This window comes from Ictidomys tridecemlineatus, chromosome Y (genome assembly GCF_052094955.1).
Source record: "Ictidomys tridecemlineatus isolate mIctTri1 chromosome Y, mIctTri1.hap1, whole genome shotgun sequence".
Taxonomy (NCBI): Eukaryota; Metazoa; Chordata; class Mammalia; order Rodentia; family Sciuridae; genus Ictidomys; species Ictidomys tridecemlineatus.
The window spans coordinates 16,838,453-16,843,835 of record NC_135494.1 but is presented as its reverse complement, the minus strand read 5'-3'; the positions used below and the strand labels follow the sequence as shown (position 1 = coordinate 16,843,835).

Here is a 5,383-nt window from a genome sequence, read left to right as displayed (position 1 = left end):
ATAAATTTTTATGTCTGTTTAATTTGTAATTTCTTTTTTTTCTCCCCAAGCCTATTTATTATACCCAACAATTAGAATAATGCCTGAATTTTACATGCACAAGAAAGAAAATTAGTGATCCATTAACTTGGATAATTGGGGATGAAGAAAATGTTGACATGCACCATAATTTTACCTTGAGAAAGCTTGTTTAAGACATGGCTTATGCATTGTTGTATCCTTGCAACTCAGCACAGTTGGACAGATAATAAAGACAACTATAGAGTACAAACCTGTTCACAAATTATAATAATTTCTTATCTCATTACACATTTATTGATCATAAGGCTACTGAGCAGTTTTATTTTATTTGGCACAGCTCTTTCAAAAGTCCTAGCTCAACAAACTAGGACTGGGAATAGGTAAAATATACTCTTATTCAGTGTCCCTGGTTTCAGAGACAGAATATATAGCCAAAATAGAAAGGGGGATGCTATTTTCTGAGAGCAAGAGATTAATACAGCTATCAATTTTTGGCACCATCAAATAGGATAATAGCAAATGGTGGGAGAAGGGGGGTCCCAATGTATAAGTCAAACCCAATAAAAAAACAAATGTGCCCGTCATGGATAGATAAATGACAGGAAAAGAGCATTTGAATAGTAAACTTGGATTAAATCTATGCAAGATTCCACTACTTTCAGTCGCTGTAGTGTGTCCTAAACACATCAAAGCAAAGCTAGCATTAAATCATACATCTTTATTGCCTTATTTTAACATTTTTTCAATTAAAAGGGTTACATCTTTATTTTAAAATCTCATCTGCCAATTAACCATTTTCCACCAACTTGGGGAGCAGAAAACGTCTCAGGTTTCACAGTCTTTTTCTGAGGTGTTGCCTTTGTGGGAGTCTTAGCAGCAGCCATTGCCATCTTTTTAAATGCCTGCTTAGCCTTTTTGTTTGTTTGTTTGTTTTGCTTCCTTGGCAGCCTAAGAGCTTGCTTTCATTGAGCCTTTTAAACTTCTGGTTTCTGATTCCTCTTGGCCATGATATTCATAAGGAATGCACCAGTGATGGCCCTCTGAAATTTGGCTTCAGGTTGGGTTTTCTTCTTTTTAATTTCTTCTGACTGGCTTTTTTTGTGCTTTCTTCTGTAGAGGACAGTACAGTTTAGCTGCTGAGGATTCCTCTTGGATAAGAAAGCCAACTCATATTTTGCATTAAGAAACTGGAAAACCTTTCCATCAGTCCTTGCATAGTGACTCCTGTATATGGGGTATATCTTGTACCCACTAAAACTGCACAGCTTGACCTTCATGGTGGTGGCTGCTCTGTAATTTCTTAATGACATATAATATTCAGCATCTTTCCCTATGCTTTCCAAATATATAGTTTTTTTCTGAGGAATATATTTATTTCTTTTATTCAAATTTAAAACAATTGTATTAGGGTAATATTGAAATACAATAAACTATACACATATAATTCATACATTGTCATGTTTGCAGATACCTATTTACCAGTGTAACAATGACCACAATCAAGTTTTTAACATTGATAGTTTATGCAGATGGGTCTTGGTGCCCTGTTGTATTTCTACCTCTTGTTTCCTCCTCCAAGGGGGGGTACAAAATAAAACAAAAACAAAAAAACAAAACAAAACAAAACAAACATAAAATCCTGACTTTGTATTGTGATACATGATACAGTAAATTGGACACCACACAAATTAATTTTCAGAACCTTAGTCTGCATAGATAGTGATCTTGGAACAATCAGTCATCCCTCAAACTTAGTTTACTCATCTGTAAGATCAGAAGTCTTCCAATCAGGACTCATGATACTTGAAAGATAAGGACAAAGTGAATAATTAATCAAGAATACTGCCTGACACAGAGAAGGCTCTTGATTTCTAGTATCCAGTGTTACCATCCATGTTTTAGTTTGGTGATGCAGAGTACATGTGGGTGACTATAAATCTATAGTTTTTTTTATTTGTTCTTTTTAGATATGCATGATGATAGAATATATTTCGGCATATTATACATACATAGAATATAACTCATTGTATCTAGGATTCTATTTTTGTGGTTCTACATAATGTAGTTACTGTGGTCATGTGCTCCAATACAAGGATAAGAAAGTTATGACCAGTTTCATAGTTCATTTCTGTCACCTCTAGCTATGACTGTATAGACTTCAGTGTTTTAAAGATTTTTTTTCCTTATTGGTGTTATTGAGGTTCAATTTTCATAAAAGAGCTAAAAAAATAAGTAGTGACATTTATACTTTTGTGGTTATAATTACAACAATTATTTTGATTTAAACATTTCAATTACTGAAAATAAATTATATAATCAGTTAATCAACACTCCCTTAAATGCCTTCCAAGCCCCTGGCAACAAACTCTCTCCTTTCTAACTCTATGATTTACAAATATTGAATATTTAATATAAATGTAGTTATAGCACAGGTGAAATTTCATGTCTGATTTTGTCTACTTTTCTTAATATTTTTGAGATTTGTAAACATGGTGACTTGTAACAGAATTTCATTTTTATTGCAGAATAATATTCAAACATATATGGAAGCTATAAAGAGATATAGATATATGAATATGAACATATATATGTACATGTGCTTATTCAGACAAGGATACATATAAATACATAGACACATTTGTTTTCCATTCTTAATGAAAATTTAGATTTTCATATATCTTCTAATGGAAATGGTGATGTCATTGATATTCGTGTTCAAGTGTTTGAATATCTGTTTTCAGTTCATTTGAAAATATAGCTAGAAATAAAATTGGTAGGTCATGTGATAATTCTGTTTAAAATTTTAGTAATCATCAAATTCTTTTCTATACCTACGATACTATTTTTTATATTCTGAACAGAAGTGTGTGGCTTCTAATTGGTTCACATGGTGACCAACACTTCTATTTTTAAAATAGTGCCGGCATTCTCTTGTTCATGAAGTACTCTTTCATGGTATTTATTGTATTTCTGTTGTTCAGTTAGTTGTTGTAGTAGTTTTGTATAGGGAAGTGAACCTCTAAGGTGGTCCACCAACGAGATCCATCTTCTACCTGTTGTGTTCACAGAATCTCACTAAGTTACCCAAGGTTTCCACAAACTTGCAATACTACTGCAGACTCCTGAGTAGCTTTGATATGAGCATTTGCATATTAATAGACAAAAAGAGAAAAGCATCAATATTCCTCTAATAGAATTTCACTGAAAGAAATATCAGGAAATTTAAAGCAGGAAGACAAAAAACATAGACCAAATATGAGTGTCTAAGATACAAAGTACATTAAAATTTACATAAAAAGTTCATAAAATTTTATGATACACAAACGGTGTAAGATACAGTGAAAATTAATGCAAATGTTGAAAAAACTAATCCATATACAGAAAAAAATTTTCACATACTATTTGTTATCTATTTAAATAACATTGTTGTAATAGAAAATTTTAATTCTATTTTATTGATTTTTATAAGAGGTAAAATTTTCTGAAATAGATAATATTTTAATAAGAATGACAAAGTTGCTTTTGATCAGTTTTGTCAGAAGCAGACTTTTTTCTCCATTTAATTTGCATAGATTTATTATTTGAGTGTCAGCATAAATCAGCACAAAAGGACTGAGCATGCCATCACCATTGATACCAAGCCTTTGAGGACATCTCAAGATGAGATAAGTTGCTCACACTGTGCTTATTAACAGTAAGATGATGGAGTTCAAACAATACTGGATGTCAAAACACATAATGGGCAGCAGAAGGGCATGAATTGCTTTTTTTTTTTTCTGGGGAACTTTATGGAGAAAATCTGAAGCTTTGAAAAAACATGATTGTTGTTTACATCTATGAAAGATTATTATTATGTATCTTCTTGAAAGAACCATACAGCCTCAAAACTAGAGATCACTGAATGCCATCAGTGCAAAAAAAAAAGAGCAACCCGTGTTTGTAGTTCATGAGCTGAAAGGAACAGTGGTCAGTGAGAAATAGAAGACCAGGCTGCATTTTATTTGGTTTGGCCACAGTATTAAAAAAACTGGATTGGTATAGGTGGAGATGGTGAGGATTAATAAGAAAACAATTAGCCACTGGAGGGCATTTGTGGTTTTCAATTTGAAGCAAGGCAACTAGGAGCCATAGATGGTGATGGCCTAAAGCACACCCAGCATGTGGGTGGTACAGATGGAGAGTCCCCTCATGACCTAGGCCAGGAAGACATTGGAACTGACATGAACTGTTCTACACTTCTCCAAAATCTGTAGATACCAAAAGTCCCATGTGTAAGGAGCATGAGGATGTGTGTTAAAGTCATGTGGGTGATTGGGAGGTCAGTAATCCTGGGTTTGGGTACCACAAAGACAGTGACAATGTAAAGGCAAAGCAGAAATTTGTCTGCTGAGATTCCAGTTCCAGCTTGAGGATAGAAGGTATTTCTTATGGAAATACAAATGAAATATTTGTTCATATTTATCTGGATTCTTGGAAGAAAAATAGGAGTATTTGATTGCAGCAGGATTTTTATTAACGTGCTTTAAGTCAATCTACTACCCTCTATGTAAAGCAGGATTTTATTCTTTTTTTTTTCTTTTTTTTATTGGTTGTTCACAACATTACAAGGCTTTTGACATATCATATTTCATACATTAGATTGAAGTGGGTTAGGAAATCCCAATTTTACCCAAAATGCAGATTGCAGAATCACGTCGGTTACACATCCACAATTTTACATAATGCCCTATTAGTAATTGTTGTATTCTGCTACCTTTCCTATCCTCTACTATCCCCCCTCCCCTCCCCTCACATCTTCTATCTCTACCCCCTCTACTGTAAATCATTTCTTCCACTTGTATTATCTTGTCTTACCCCTCCTTTCCTTTTATATGTAATTTTGTATAACCCTGAGGATCACCTTCCATTTCCATGTGATTTCCCTTCTCACTCCCTTTCCCTCCCACCTCTCATCCTTGTTTAATGTTGGTCTTCTTCTCGTGCTCTTCTTCCCTAGTGTGTTCTTAGTTACTCTCCTTATATCAAAGAAGATATTTGGCATTTGTTTTTTAGGGCTTGGCTAGCTTCACTTAGCATAATCTGCTCTAATGCCATCCATTTCCCTCCAAATTCTATGATTTTGTCATTTTTTAATGCAGAGTAATACTCCATTGTGTATAGATGCCACATTTTTTTTATCCATTCGTCTATTGAAGGGAATCTAGTTTGGTTCCACAGTCTTGCTATTGTGAACTGTGTTGCTATGAACATTGATGTAGCAGTTTCCCTGTAGCATCCTCTTTTTAGGTCTTTAGGGAATAGACCGAGAAGGGGAATAGCTGGGTCAAATGGTGGTTCCATTCCCAGCTTTCCAAGAAATCTC

At 34.0% G+C, this 5,383-nt stretch overlaps 1 pseudogene; it reads right to left on the bottom strand.

Annotated features, from left to right (window-relative positions):
* Window positions 1–752: 752 nt before the first annotated feature.
* LOC144371845 (large ribosomal subunit protein eL24 pseudogene) lies at window positions 753–1,360 on the bottom strand (annotated as a pseudogene).
* Between the last annotated feature and the right edge of the window lie 4,023 nt (window positions 1,361–5,383).